The sequence below is a fragment of the Octopus bimaculoides genome, chromosome 4, assembly GCF_046866305.1.
Source record: "Octopus bimaculoides isolate indiv1 chromosome 4, ASM4686630v1, whole genome shotgun sequence".
Taxonomy (NCBI): Eukaryota; Metazoa; Mollusca; class Cephalopoda; order Octopoda; family Octopodidae; genus Octopus; species Octopus bimaculoides.
In genome coordinates this window covers 53988564-54005719 of record NC_142931.1, presented here as the reverse complement: position 1 = coordinate 54005719, position 17156 = coordinate 53988564, and the positions used below count along the sequence as shown (strand labels likewise).

General features: G+C 36.2%; 1 long non-coding RNA gene and 1 pseudogene across 1 annotated transcript; one reads left to right on the top strand and one right to left on the bottom strand.

Moving 5' to 3' along the window:
* Window positions 1–12885: 12885 nt before the first annotated feature.
* On the bottom strand, window positions 12886–15037 carry LOC149136049 (uncharacterized). Its single transcript, XR_016241326.1, has 2 exons — window positions 14867–15037; window positions 12886–14054 (listed from the first exon to the last, which is right to left on the bottom strand). It is a non-coding gene; the product is annotated as an uncharacterized LOC149136049 (long non-coding RNA).
* Window positions 15038–15173: 136 nt separating this feature from the next.
* On the top strand, window positions 15174–16594 carry LOC149136048 (protein ZBED11-like; annotated as a pseudogene).
* The last annotated feature ends 562 nt before the right edge of the window (window positions 16595–17156 follow it).

Sequence of the window (17156 nt, the reverse complement as noted above, 5' to 3'; positions counted from 1 at the left end):
ATATTTGATCAAGAATTTCAGCTTGTGTATAATGATTTTCTCATTTAAAGTAAAATTTTAAATGAGAAAAATCATACATACAAGTTGAAATCCTTAGTCAAGCATATTATTCATCTACATACATGCAACTGATAGCCAGAGTACACACACAGGCTTCATGAGGACATAGCTTGGATTACAATCCCTTATGTGTGTGTGTGTGTATGTGTGCCTATGTGTGTGTGCATCTATTACTCCCTTGCTAGTATATTGTACATACAATGTATTATATATATTAACCAACTATATAATTTGTTTTTCTTCTTTAAAAAGTACAAGGTGGTGCTATTATATCTGAACTTTCAAAATACTTGTACAATAGAAGAAATGACCAGGAATATGTATAAAGAATGTATGGAATTTTAAGTTTCTATCACAAATTTTGTGGTGTATAATCACAATTACCAGCTATGTTTTATTGACGTCATTGATAAATTCTATCTTTTATGTGTCTGGACATGAGCTAATAATATTTTCTTCACATGGGGTCATATTAATTACATGCATTTCCAATTTTCTAGTTTTCTATTTATACTCATACAAGTGTAATGCCATATATATATAAAAATTTAAACATATATACATATTAAGATAAATTAATATGTGTGTGTGTGTGTGTGTGTGTGTGTGTGTGTGTGTGTGTGCGTATACATATATATATATATCCCCTACTCTTTCTCTCCTCTCTCTTACTCTCTCTCACTCTCTTCTCTCGTACTCCCCCCCTCTCTCACTCTTACTCTCTACACTCTTACTCTCTTACTCTCTCACCCTTACTCTCTCACTCTCTTCTCTCTTTCCCTCTCTCTCACTCTCTCTCACTCTTACTCTCTACATTCTTACTCTCTTACTCTCTCACCCTTACTCTCTCACTCTCTTCTCTCTTTCCCTCTCTCTCACTCTCTTTCTCTTTCTCTCTTTCTCCCCCCATACCCTCTTTCCTCTCTCTTACTCTCTTCTCTCTCACTCTCTTTCTCCCCCATACCCCCTTCCCCCTCTTTCTCCCCCCATACCCACCTTCCCCCCTCTTTCTCCCCCCCATACCCACCTTCCCCCTCTCTCAATCCACCTTCCCTCTCTTATACCCACCCTCTCTCCTCTCTTCCTCTCTTTCTCTCCCCTCCCATACCCATCTTCCCCCTCTCTTACATCCACCTTCCCCTTCCCCCTTCATCGTCAACACCCCCTCATAAGCTCATCCCACCACACCCCAACACACTCCTACTCTACCTTCCCACTCCACCCCATCCAATTCCTTACAACCACCACCCACCCCTACCCACATACCCCACCCTACCCACAGACCCCTACCTCTACCCCACCCTCAGCCTAACCCACACTCCACCCATGCCTTCCCCACCTCCCAACACCCTCACATCACACCACACCAATACCCTCCCATCACACCAAGCACACACTACAACTGACCAACTGCTTTCTCCCTTCCCCATTTTCACACTACATACGTCAAGATCACCAGCATTCTATCTCCCACACACAGCCCCTCGTTTTTCGATCACCGTTTGTTATCTCCCCCTTTTCTTAGCTCTCCTGAAAAAAGAATTTCTAACTTCCGGTCAGCCATTGTTATGATCAGCCATTATTATGATTGACCGTTGACTGGACACTATTCAATTTTTTTTCTCCGTGCTTTTCTCCTTGTCTCTGTATTCTTTCTGTTGAAGAGCGTAGCTCGAAACGTCAAAGACTTTCCGTATTCCCGAGCGTCATACTAATACATCCTTTTGTTATTTACACCACCTGTCCTCGTCTGTTGTTGTTTTTTCATATATTCTCCCATATATATATATATATATATATATATATATATAGAGAGAGAGAGAGAGAGAGAGAGAGAGAGTAAGAGAGAGAGAGAGAGAGAGAGAGAGAGACAGACAGACAGACAGACAGACAGATAGATAGATAGATATACACACACATGTATTTATGTATGTATGTATGTATGCATACAATATAATATATACGAAAAGCACATATTAAGAGAAAATACATACCCACCCCAGGAGGGTAGGGAGAAAGGATGGTGGAGATGGAGTATCAGAATATGTCTTTCTGGTACAAGGAGATCGATAAAGTATAGGGATAGGGAATCAAGGATGACTAAGTGGGTAGGTTTGAGAGAGTATGATAGAGCTGTGGTCAATGATGAATTTCAGTTTGGGGGAATGGCAAAGGAAAATAGGAGTGGATCATGGAAGGAGGAGGTGATAATTGGCAATACATACAAAGGCAAGGAAGGTAGAAAACAACAGTGTAATAAAACCCGTAAGCTGATGAGAAATAGAGGGAGATGATGTAAAATGTGGGGAGAGAGATCCACAATTAGAGGTACATAGGAGTGGTTATAGGGAATGGCAAAAAGGAAGAAGTGTGGATGACAGATATGAGAGAGTGTTCAGGGTAAAGGGGTGTTCAGTGGAAGATAAAGTGTTGAGGGATGATGTTGAGCATGCAGGATAGGTGAAAAAGGAAGTGGTTCCAAGGAGAGAAATAACTAATAGCATAAAAGGGTAAGATGGAATATGTGCAGTTCTGCTCTTATATCATTACAGCAGCTGAGGTAATAGCACCATAGTTAGAGGAGTGAAGGAGGGAGGGATTTTGGAAAGATTAATTGTAGGGAAAGCTTAACAGGTATAGATTGAGTACAAGGGACATAGATATTAACAATATGTGCTTTTAGGACCTCATTTTTGCTGAAATGGACAGGATTTCTCTAACACAGTGAATTGTTTACCAGTTCAGTCTTTTTGTCATCTCCTTTACAAGGCTCAACAACCTAAGGTTCATCTTCATTACTTTGTCCCATGTATTCCTTGATCTCACTCTTCTAAAAGTTCCATTTACATTTGCAATTGACACTTCTTGATGCAGCTGTCCTCATCCATACACATTACATGATCATATTAGTGCAGTCTTCTACCTTGCACACGTCTAATTCCTCATATGCCAACTTTTTCACTCAACTCATTTAAATGTAGTATATGCACACTGATGCCAGTTTCAATCCTAATCTTTGCACAACCACTAGCATTCACAGTCCATATCTCGCTACCATGCGGCATTGCTGTTCATACACAAGCATCATACAATCTGCCTGTCACTCTAAGAGAGACGACTTTTATTACCAACAGAGGTAATAGCTCTCTTAACTTTCCCCAACTGTTCTGTATTCTAGCAACTATACTTTCAGAAAATTCTTCCTCCTCCACTGCAAATTAGGTCACCTAAGTAACAGAGACCATCTATTGTTTCTATAGATCCTCCTGAGCATTCAAGGAAATCTATTTCCCATATGTTCCTCAAGTTAACTGTTCCTGTGCATCTTCCACAAAGTCTATTTCTCTGTTAACCTTCCTGTGATTCCAGTGTACCTTTTGTGTGCCCATAGTTTGCACTGGTTATATGGTATCGAATTTCTACCTACACCATTTTTCACATGGAACAGAGCCATTTTCCTAAAGGAATTAGCAGACTGTCAGTTTTCCTGCTCAGTAAGACTTTGGTTTATGCTAAGTTAACTTTAAAGCCCTTTGATTCCAGGTTTTTCTTCTACACCTGCAACTTGTTTTCTAATTCTACTACAGATTCAGCAAAAATAACAAGATCATCAGCATATAGTAGTTCTCAAGGGCAACCATTCTCAAACTCCGCTGTTATGATCCAGAGGACAATGATAAATAGGAGGGGACTGAGAGCTGAGTCCAGGTTAAACTCATACATGCACTCTAAATCCATACCTGTGATCATTGCTTACTTGCACCCTAGCGAATGGCTTGGATAGCTCTCACTAGCCATTCACCTATTCCTAGCTTGTACACCAACCACTAGATCACAGAGCAAGGAACTCTGTCAAAGGCTACCAAGTACAATGACTTGCATTTGGCTAAATGCTTTTCATGCAGCTGCTTTAGTAGGAAGAGAACACCAGTAGTACTTCTCCCTGGCACAAAAACCAAAGTGTATCTCATCTGGTCTAATTCTGTGCCTGGTTCAGCAATTTTATACCTCTGTAATTACTCCACTCTCAAGCATCTTCTTTTACTCTTGTAACAGTTGACTTTTATGCTGCTACACCAGTTGTTAGATATGATGCTTTCCTGTACATACTGATTAACTATATGGGTGACTAGGTTGTATCTTATTCTGCCACATATCTTTGGCATCCTGGAAGAAATTCCTGATGCATCAGGATCTTTCTTTGTCCTCATTTCCTTAATTGCATTAACTATCATATTGCTGACATCTAGAATGGTTGATCTCCCTGTTGGGCCCACATTTGTAAGTCTTCCTTTTCCCCATGCATACTCTTTTATTTAGTAGGATTTCATCATAGCTGTTGTCATGAGAGTCATGACATCCCCTTGTGAGAAATAGACTGGACCGAGTGATTATAAAGAGTAGCGGTCAGAGTGAAGTTTGTGTGTTAGCTTGAGTTGAGTTCACAGTGAAGTCGGAAGATGTCAGTTGGTTAGTTTGTTTGGAATATTGATTGTTTATTCATGAAGAGATTGTTGGATTGTTATGTTGTTATTACGGCAGCATCATTATCTTGTTTATTGTTACAACACTGGCACAGTATATCAAAACCATCTGTCACAATATTTGTGGTACCACAATAGTTGGAGATGGAAGATACAACATCTGGCAACAAGTGTTTCAAAGCTCACATAGGTTATTTAACAATTTCTTCATGATACAACTTGTTAAATGATGGAAGACCTATTATTATAGAAATAATACAGTTGCAAAAGCAACAAGAACAACAACAGGAGTTGTTTCTGCAACTAGTACAGCAAGAACAACAACAATTATTGGAGCTATATATAAAGAAGTCCAAAAATGAGGTAAGTTCATTTTCACCAGACAGTGCATCGAACTCCATAACAGAATACAGTTAGAACCCAGAGGAAGGTATAACTTTTGCAGCATACTACAGAAGGTATGAGGAGATTCTTAAGGAAGATTGCAAGACATGGTTGGACAGAGAAAAAATAAGGTTATTATTACATAAATTAGCTCTGTCTGAGCATGAACGATACTGCAATTTCATTTTGCTCAAAAAGTCTATTGAAATTTGTTTTCAGGAAGCAATCAAATTAGTGTCTAACATGTTCAGTGATAAAACTTCTCTATTTAATACTCCAATGGAGTGTTGGAATTTAACTAAAAAAGAGGATGATGACTTTATTACATATGCAAGAACAGTCAACAGAATGTGTGAAAAGGTGATAGTATGTTGTCAACTTAATATGTCAGTCCCATAAAAAGAAAGAATGCTACTGTTATTTAGCCCTAGGAAATACTGTTTCCTGTTGGACTTGAGACATTTACTGTGTCCTTATGTTTTCAAAGTGGAGATAAACACCACCACCCAGCAAAGCCAGGGACTGTCACATTAAGTTGACAACATACTATCACTTTATCATGCTGCTACTGCATAAATCTGTCTGAGAGATTTAGAAATATATTATTTCTATTTTCAAAAATCAGTGAATGTATTTCACTTGAAATATATGTTTTCAAAGGTGGATGGGCATAGACAGCTAGCAAGCCATGTTACCCCAGACTGATGATGAGCAATGACTCTGAAATTAGTCTCTGGATGCTGGCTTTGCTGGGTGAAGGTACTTATCTCCACTTTGAAAACATAAGGACACAGGAAATGTGTCAAGTCCAACAAGAAACGGTGCTTCCTAGGGCTAAATAACAGTAGCATTCTTCCCTTTTATGGGACTGTCACATTAAGTTAACAACATACTATCACTTTATTGAGCTGCTACTGCATAAATCTCTCTGAGAGATTTAGAAATATATTATTTCTAGAATGTGTGAAAGTTTTAAACTTAAAGAACTTACTCCTGAGATGATTAAGTACCTCATTTTTGTGCAAGGCCTTACAGCAAATGAAGATACAGAAATACAGGCAAGAATTCTTTCAAAACTTGAACAAGCAAACTAAGATTTAACCCTGCAGACTGTTGCAGAAGAGTGTCAAAGGACGGTGAACCTGAAACACAATGTATGAAAAATTCAAGAAAAGGATTTTGCAAAAATACAGATATGTCAACCAAGAAAGTATAACCAAAGAAGATTGCTAGGTCATAATCCATGTTACAGATGTGGAGGCCTACATTTCAGAAAAGATTGCCCTTTTAAAAACCCAAAATGTTGTAGTTGTCAAAAATTTGGACACATGAGTTCTCACTGCAGAACAAAAGTATGAAGGTCAAATGTAAAAAATTCTAAAGTGCTCTCAGCAGAAAGTAAAATTCATTCCCAAATAAGGAAATTTGTACACATAAAAGTAAACGGAGTAAATATTAAATTACAACTGGATACTGGTAGTGACATTTCTATCATAAACACCAACACATGGAAGAAAATAGGGAAACCTATGTTAAAAAAACAATGAAAACTGCACGTGGTGTGACGGGTGACAAACTATACTTTGTAGGTAAAATGTGGAATGATGTCACATTTCAAGGAAAAATTTGCAAGACAAAAGTTTACATCGTAAAGAACACAACCAATCTGTTTGGTACGGACCGGATGGAGATATTTGACTTATGAGATTTTCCACTAAACCATTACATTAAATGGCTGCCCCACCAGTGAAAAGAACTCAACAGCTGAATTGAAGAAAAAGTTAATTAAAAACATTATGTGCAATGTTATTCACGAACTGCCAGTGACAGTGCATGATATAAAAATGAAATCTACAGCGGATAATTACATTACAAGAATGGAAAAAATGTTGAAAAATAAGCAAAATAAAAATACAAATTCGAATAATTTTTCTCTGTGTGACAATGTTTTAATGTACGTGCAAAGAGTGGTAATACCAACTGCACTACAGAAACAAGTATTGCAGGAATTCCATAGCGTAAACCTGGGAATGTCAAGAATGAAAACCTTAATGAGGAGCTATGTATATTGGCTGACAATGGATCAAGATATTGAAAATTGTGTAAAATCATGTAGAAGTTGTGTGCTAACAGCCAAAGCACCACTGGTGAAATACCACTTGTGGCCTAAAATGGATAGTCCGTGGTCCAGGGTACATGTTGACTACGCTGGACCGATGAATAGCACATACTATCTAATCATTGTTGATAGTGGTACAAAATGGCCAGAGGTATGCAGGTGCAATAAACCAACCGCAAAGACAACAATAAAGTTCCTGTATGAATTATTTTCCCAATACCGTGTTCCAGACACATTGGTATCAGATAATGGAACACAATTTATGGGTAGTGAATTCAAAAATTTCTACAAAATACATGCAATGAAGCATATTTTCACCCCACCCAACCACCTAAGGTCAAACAGGAAGGTAGAAAGATTCATTGATACTTTCGAGTGAGTGTTAAAAAAAGCAAGGAATGATGTTGGTAATGATGAAGCACTAACAAAATTTTTGAGGGTATATAGAATAACGCCCAATCTGAATACCAGTTCACAAAAGTCTCCTGCAGATTTAATATTCACACAAAAAATAATATCTATCTTTGATAATTTATTGCCAGGGAAAAAAATTATTTAAAGGAAATACAGAAAAGGCAACAAAACATTTTGAAGTAGGAGATAAAATTCATTTTAAAATTTACAAAAGTGGTAAAGAAGGCTCGGAGGATGGTTTTGTAACTAAAAGATTAGGAAACATGATGTATGTAATTAAAGGACAATGTTGGGAACATAAGAGATCCCTAAACCAATTAAAGACGAGACATACTGAAAAACAAAAGGAAATACCAATGGAAGTCTGCTATGACATGTTTGAGGTGCTAGCACCAAAAGAGATTGAGCCTCAAGAAGCAGCAGTAGAAAAGGAAACAGACTGTACACTTAGAAATACTGTCAAAAGGAAAAAGATATTAAACTTTCTAAAAAAAATGTGAGGTAGAGGTGCTGGAAAAAGTGAAGTTTGTGTGTTAGTTCAAGTCGAGTTCACAGTGAAGTCAGAAGGTGTTGGTTGGTTAGGTTGTTTGGAATATTGAATGTTGGTTCGGGAAGTGATTGTTGGATCATTACATTGTTATTATGGCTGCATCGTTATCTTGTTTATTGTTACAACACTGGAACAGAGTATCAAAACCATCTGTCACACTATCGTGGTGGTTCCCACAATATTGGAGACGGAGGTTACAACAATAGCACTTCCCAAGTATCTTTCTTTTCAGAATCACAAAGTGCAAGTGTGTCATTATCCATCCATACATACTTGTCTCTCATAATTCCTTGCTTTTAACTGATACACTGTCTTGCAATCCAGAACAACTCCTTTTTCTGCTTTTTGCACAGTAGAACATTGGCAAATCTCTTCCTTTTTGCTAAATATACTTGCTTTTAAGCATCTCTCTTAGTTACTTGGTATAATTCTCTGCTAGACACATGCTTCCATTCCCTCCAAGCCTGTCTCTTTCCTTTTATGGCTCTGTCTATTTTGTTGTTCCACCACCACATCGTCTTCATCTGGCTAGAACTTTATACCAGCCACAGATTTGGTATGTAGACCCTCAATAAATTGTCCTGTAAGAACTTACACTAATTCTCTGTGTTTCCCTCTCATCAAATGCTTCATTTATGACATATCTAAATCTCTGTTTGATGGATCATTAAACTTTCATATTTGCCTTTCCATGTGTGTCTTTGAGTCCTGCAAGCTCTATGTCCTGATGGAAACATTTTCCTTTATCCCAAAGATTCTCAGGGAATTTATCAAGGTGACTGTGGGCATAGTGCAGCTTTATGCTCATATTTGCTCCCAATTTTTGAAAGTTCTCCAGAATTTTGTTGACTATCTCTGCATAGTCAGCTTTCTTATTGCCCAGAAAAGTCATTTACAACTAATACAAATGAATTCCATGTTGTTGCTTCAATGAAATTCATTGAATTTACAAAGTTCCAATCTTTCATCAATTTTCTGATTTGAGGCCCATCAAAAACTCCAGCTTTTATCTTTTCACTGCTCAGACTGGGGAATATAATGAAAGCATGGCTCATCTTTATCCAGTGCTCTAACAGACTGCTTCATAATGCCAAGTTTAATATGGAGTAGATGTAGGATGATTTTTCCTGATTGAAGTAAAGGCTCTTTAACCACATTAAAAGACCTTGGTATTAATGTTTACTACAGCTATTCTTTGATCACCCAATGTTTTTCCTGGCTCTGTTGTTCCACATACATAAAAAAAAACATGGATATTTGGTGTATTCACTTTGTTGTTGCAGGAGAACATTTACTATCTTAAAGTCCATATATATCACCCACTGATGATTGTGGGGTTTGGGTATCTTGAAATCTTGACATGAGGGGAAAAAATGTATTCTGTTTTTAGATTCAGCATATCAAAAAACCTTCAAGTCAGATAAAAGCATCCAAATACCTGTTGAACTGTGCTATCACATTAGAGGTTCTGAAGCAGAACAAGTCACAAAGTTTGTTTCTCAGCAATAAAATGTCCAGAGGATATGAAAAGCCAGGGTGTACCAGTCTCTAAGCTAAGTAAATATTGATTGTCTCTTTGTGCTACTTTTATTACATTGCTATTGACAAACCTCACCTTGGACTACTCTGTGTGTGTGTGGGGGGAGGGGGGGTGTATGTGTTCTGTTGGGCACAGATGTAAGGACATCAATCATGATAGTATCTCTCCCTCTTTCTCTCTCTCTCTCTCTCTCTCTCTCTCTCTCTCTCTTTCTCTCTCTCTCTCTTTCTCTATCGGGTTTATTTACTTGGAATATAAAATGCACTCATTACACTCTGTAAAGTGTTTGGCAGTAGGATAGGCATCAAACTGTAGAAACCATGCCAAAACAAATACAAGTGCGATACGATCCTTAATCTGTCTCGGAGTATTCTAAGTTCAAATGAGAACTTTCATTGTCTATGTTGGTCCATCTAACCAATGCCAACATGCGAACATAGATGTTGAAATGACAATGAAAACACTCCCTTTTTCAAACATAGGAGGAAGAATGACTATCAACAACAATACTCTTCTGCTCTCACCACCTATGACATACAACTACCTCTTAACTTAATAAGTATGACTCCCTCCTTGACAAGTATAACACAACCCAACACACTTTTAATCTTTACAAGAATGACTCTTCTCATTATCTTGACAAATATAATCTACCATTATTTAAAAAGTACCCTAATAATGTATGACCCATAGGAATAGCACTGAGATGCTGAAAATATCTGAAGTAGTTCACATGCTTTTCACTCTTATAATCAATCAGGTAGCACAGAGAGGTATCATACCCTATAATGGCATAGGAATATTATCAATTATTATGAGGGCAAAGGTGTTTCAGAAGAAAGTAGCTTCATAGGTATCACACTAATGGTTGTTGTTGTTGGCACTCCGTCACTTACGACGTCGAGGGTTCTAGTTGATCCAATCAACGGAACAGCCTGCTCGTGAAATTAATGTGCAAGTAGCTGAGCACTCCACAGACACGTGTGCCTTTAACGTAGTTCTCGGGGAGATTCAACGTGACACAAAGTGTGACAAGGCTGACCCTTTGAATTACAGGCACAACAGAAACAGGAAGTGAGAGAAAGTTGTGGTGAAAGAGTACAGCAGGGTTTACCACCATCCCCTGCCGGAGCTTCATGGAGTTTTAGGTGTTTTCGCTCAATAAACACTCACAACGCCCGGTCTGGGAATCAAAACCACAATCCTACGACCGCGAGTCCGCTGCCCTAACCACTGGGCCATTGCGCCTCCACTTTACTCTAATGGACCAAGGTATGAAAATAACAGAAAGAACTATAAGAGAAAGTACCACTGATTAGGTAGAAAATTAACTTAAATGAGATACAGTTCAGGTTTGAGAACCACTGATATCCATTTCCTAATAAGAGAACTTTGGACAAAGTTCTTAGCAAAGAGCAGTCCACTGTAACTAGTATTGACCTACCAGGAGAAGATATTTGGTATGGTAAATTATAGAGAAGTATATTTACACACATGCATATATATGTGTATATAAATACTTATAAGAAAATGAGATGGCAAAGGAATAAATGATTATCATGTGAACTTCATTAGCTTACAACTGTTTCTGCTAAAGGATGCAGTGAACTCATAGTTGAGTGCCTGAGTAACACCTTCATCAGAGCCTTGAATATGAAGTCACTGCACAACCACTTCAGAGATATCACTCTATCACATATTTGAGGCTTCAATGAGGCTATAAGGTGTTAGTCAGGCACTCAACTGTGAGTCCACTGTATTTTATTGCAGAAACAACTGTAAGCTAATGAAGTTCTAAAGACAATCATTTATTCCTGTGTCGTCTCATTTTCTTATTACTGCTCTATACTCAACTTATGCTTTGCATATTGAGTTCTACACCAAGTTATTAGTCTCACAATGCCTAAGTAAAATATCAAAATACATACTTATATGTGTATTTATGCTTATACATATGTACATATATAAAATGTCTCATAATCCATATGTTGGATCATCGTTGAAGGCTTCCTCATCGTGTGGCACATCCTGAGCAAATGAGTTAGGTAGAATCCCTTTTTCTACAAGTTATTGATTATATCAGAAGGTCCAACTGTGAATTGAACCTGATTACTGACCACACTGATTATTCAGGAGGTTACCATCATGACATTTCATTCATGCAAAGTACTATGAGTAAAATATAATATGTATATATAATTTTTTTTTTTACACTTTCATACCTTGGTCTGTTCGGGTGATACCTCTAAAGTGGCAGCGTAGTTAGAAAGTTTGCTTCACAACCACATAGTTCCAGATTCAGTCTCGCTGCAGGATACCTTGGGCAAGTGTTTCTACTATAGCCACAGGCTGACCAAAGCCATGTGAGTGGATTTGGTAGATAAACACTAAAGAAGCTCATTGTAGATAAGCATATATATATATATAATAATAATATTAGGGATAAAATCCAAAATTACAGGTAAAAACTCAATTAAAATCAATTTATTAAAAATTAAAATTAAATTAAGCTTCACAGTATAAAATATATATAAATATATAGTATTAGGGAAAAGAATCAAGGTTTATGAACTCATTGATGAAAATCCACTGTCACATATAGAAAAAATTTATAATTAAAAGTACAATAAATAAGTATGATATAATACAAAGTAAATATCATAAGAGCAAGATAATAAAATGATAATAATATATATATATATATATATATATATATATATATATATGATTGTGTGTGCATATGTCTCCTCGTCTTGACATCACTTGATAGTTATAAACGAATGTCACTGTCATACAAGCAATGTCCTCTATTTCCAATATTTTGTGAAAATGTGTCTGGCCATGGGAAAATATTAATTTGTTTGGAAACAGGTGAGGGTTGGTAACAGAAAGAGCATCCAGACATAGAAAATCTACTTCAAAGAAACCCATCCAACCCATGCATACATGCCTGGAAAAGTGAATGTAAAAATGATTTTGATTTTAATGGGTGGGGGGAGAAGGAGGAGGGGAGGAGGATATATACACATATGTATATGTATTTTATTATATAGTATATGGTGTATTCATGTACATGTATGGTATATGGTGTATTCATGTACATGTATGTATATGATGTATTCATGTATATGGTGTATTCGTGTACATGCATGTATATGAAAACAAGAGAGAGAGCAACAAGCATATATGCCTTATCTTTAACTAGTAGTTTGTTGCGTGTGTATAAATATCACAGAAAATATTAATGAGAGAGAAACAGTCAAGAAATGCAATAGAAGTTGACTCTGAATAGTCTACATACCACCTACCTAATCACTAAGAAAGTAACAACCAATGCAATTCTTCAGTTTATTTCATAGCAATTCATAAAAATATATCAAGTCTTTTCAACAAAGTTAAATGCTGCTATTTTGTGTGATGACTATGTACGAGAGTTAGCCCAAATCTAATATAACTATTGTTAGTCATCTTCTCTATATATTAATGGTCCTATTTAATGTCACAAAATTATTTTCTTTGCTGAATGGAAATCATAAAAAGAAGCTGGTTTATAATGAGTACTTTAAATAAACCAGTATAGCTAGTCAGATATAAAACAAATGGATAAGTTCAGACATGCAGTCCACATTAAGAGAAGAAAAGAAAACACAAGATCTAACAAAGTCAAATGTCTTCTGGTGATCCACAAGGATTAAATTTGGAGTATTATGAGGTATGCGAATAATTATCATAATGCTACAAAGTCAAATGTCTTCTGGTGATCCACAAGGATTAAATTTGGAGTATTATGAGGTATGCGAATAATTATCATAATGCTTTCTATTTTTAAGTTTAAAGCCAATTTTTAATAATTTAATTGATTGAGTTTTTCTCAAATGGCACTAATTTATCAATTCCAATGGGATGCAAAATGAAGTTAGTTTTGATAACACGTCATATCAATTACTCGAAAGAATTTGTCCCGGTTTTCTGTCTTTGCAACATTTCACTCTTACCAGTATATATTATATTGATGTGGGAGTTTCAATGTAGTTGCTCAGCCAACAAGAAATATGAATCAGTCTCCATCAACTCACATATATAAAGGGCAATGTAGTTTGAGGTATGCTATGACTGAAAAGTGATGGCTATAAGTGAACTACTTTTGACTATAGGTTTGATTTATCACTGACCAAGGGTTACACAATAATAACAAACTAAGGGTTTTTGTAGCTTGGTCACTAGCATGGTTTTATTGAATAAGGCCTGGCTGTGTGGTTAAGAAGCTCACTTCCCAACAGTAGTTTTGGATTCAGTCCCACTACACAGTACCTTGGGTAAGTGTCTTCTACTATAGTTCTGGATCAAGTAAAGCCTTGTGAGAGTATTTGGTAGTTTGAAATCAAAAGAAGTCTGTCATACTTAAGAGTCCCATCTTTATGACATAATTTGGATATTTTCAATAGTTTCTGCACCTCTGAACTGATGATGGATCCTCTATCATTTTCACCAAGGAGTATTTACCTGCTCAAAAGAACAGCCTACTTATTAAATTAATGGCTGGCTATTTCAATGATCCACAAAAGGCTGGATTTTTTATTTATAGCTACAATCAATCTAATAGGCTTCCACACAGTTTCCACTACCCATTTTCACTCACAAATCTTGCATCAACCTCAAGCTATGGCAAAATATTTTTTCTCAAGTCTCAGAGTGGACTCAAATCTAGAATTTCATAATTACAAAGTAAACTTTTTAATCATTTGGTCCACCTTTTCTCTGAATTAACAAACTATGCACAATTAAGGAACTACATTCCCTCAATTCACTTACCCCTCTTTTACTTTTCCCAACTCCAATCCCATACTGAATTTCCTTCTCCAAACTGCCATCTTTCAGGATTCTACTTCCCTTAGTCTACTCTTTCCCATACAGACATATTCTAAAGAACCAACATCAGCTTCACAAGCCTAGGAAGTTTCAGAAGGGCTATGAGTACTGTTCCTCATCTTCATACTAAATAATAATGAAATTGAAGAAGAGAAAGACTACAGGTGGTGCTCCAGCATGGAGCATTCAACTGTAATGGCTAAAACAAGCAAAAGAATATTAACTTTAACCATATGTTTGTCATTTCAGTAATGTTGTGCTTAAACATCATTGAGTTCACAACCATATTTCTATTCCCATCTCATTTCACTTTATCTTTGATGACATCAATGAGAAAAGTACAATCTTCTCATATTCAAATAGCTAAGGCAGTAAACCTCAGCAGAAAATCTGGAGGGGGGGACATTAAGGCAGATATGTTATAATTAACCAATAGCTGGCATCACCTGAGGCTCCATAGATGCAGAAAACTTGTTGACTTGTCTTTCCTTGGTGGTTTATCTATGAGTGGAGAGGTGGTAAGTGTACTTAGGACTAGGCCAGGCATTGGCAACCTATGGCATGAGTGCCATGTGTGGCACACAGACCAATTCACAATGGCACACACACCTCTTGGCAAAAAATAAACATAAATTTTTGTTTATAACTATATTTCAGGAAGTGACATCATAATAATAAAATTACATCATTACATTGCTTTTTTTATGATCCATCTATTCTAACCTAAACTATCTGTATTTGATAGTATTACATTTCCTTTAAAATATAGTACTACTGAACACATATAATTTTGACGATACCAAATTATAAATGTTAGCACAATTAATTTGTTGTTTGTAAGCTGGTGCTGAAAGCATTTCTATGTACTATATTACTTAAGCCAGGAGCTAGAGCTGCAAATGCCTATTTTTAAAAATCAGTTGTATATTTAGTAGTGCAGATCATTTGCTAAAATTAGTTAACCACCTTACAGCAGCCAGTCTAAATAAAGACACTCTTAAAAATGGGCTCCTACTTTGTGGGCATATGGAAAGAAAAGAAAGTAGTAAGAAAGGTTTTCAAAGACAAACAAACATGAAAAGTCAAAAATTGTACTTATTTACTTTGGTTTCAATTTCTCCTTTGTGAGTCAAGTTTTCTGATTTTTTTCTGTTTATTCTTACTATCTATTTTAATCTAATTATTTTTATTATTACGAAAATTTATTCATTAAATTTATTTCATTTTTTTGTTCTTTTATTTTTTTTACTATTTATTTTATTCTAATTATTTTTATTTAGTTATTTTAATTTTTATTTGTAGAATCTGGTTTAAGGGTTTATACACCTGTTAATATTAATTATCAATATATAGTACCCCAAGATGAATAACAAAAGACAAAAACTTGACGTTCGTTCATTTCAAGATTTCTGGAGAATTGCATATGGATTTGTATGGTAAAATGATCGTGCTGTATGTGAATTCTGCAGTGAATCTGTCGTATGTCGTACATCAAGTGTACAAAGACATTATCATACTAGACACCAGACTACATTTAAAAACTCTGATGAAAAGAGTGAAGCCATAAAAAGGGGCATTTCTAGTTACAAAAAAAGCACATTTTTTTTGTCCAAATGCTTGGAATGAAAAATAAAGCCAATGAATGTAGTTACACAATTACTCAATGTATAGCTGAGAAAGGTACACCTTTGACAGATGGAGAATTTATCAAAAAAAGCTTTTCTGAGAAGTGCTAAAATTTTGTTCAGTGATTTACCAAATGCTGAAACAATACTGTCTCAAATTCAAGAAATACCAGCTTCTTTAAGATCAATTCAGAGATGTATAACTGATATAACTGAAAACATAACAATGAAACAAGAAGTTGGATTACAAAAAACTGCTGCATTTAGTGTCAATGTCGATGAAAGTACTGACGTGAATGACATGGTGTGCCTAGCAATTGTTGCAAGATACTGTGGCAATGAGCATATTTATGAAGAATTATGTTATTTGATTCCTCATACTAATACAACTACAGGACAGGACATTCTGATTGCATTTGTAAATAATTTCGAAAATCAAGCCATTAATATAAATAAAATATTTTGTATCACTATTGGGGGCATCCTGGGTTAGTGATCTCAGAGACATCACCATTCATAGAGCTGACCAGATCCACCAGTGATCTTCATTGCTGACAATCCCCTACCAGCCCCTCTGCATCTTCCTAGGTGATATCAAGCCTCTGGAGATCTTCCTTAATCATGTCCAGCCACATGGTGCAAGGCCTACCAGGAGGCCCCTTCTAGCCGGTAGCTGCTGCATCAACTGAGAGTAAAGCTCTGATAGGATGATCTGGCAGGGGACAGATAATAATATCTCTCATTAATTTAATGCTACGAAACCAGGGCTAAACAGGGCTCTTTTTATTGGTTTGATCAGAAGGCTGTGTCTGTGGCCTTTGCAACTCTATGAAGAAGATGCAGATATTTTACATTCTCCTGCACAATCATTTTATTCAAATTAGGGTTAACCTGGAAGGATTCTCTACATGATTATTTGATCTGTTAAGGTTAACAGCTAAATATCCATCAAATGACATCCTATTATCTATAAAAAAAAAGGAAGGGCATATTTGAAATATGATCCCAGATATACTATATCTGTAAATAAGATGGGATGGTCACAAGTGTAATGCATTTAACTATAGGTTGGCTCATCAACATTGACCTGAGGTTAAATAGCAACAACAAG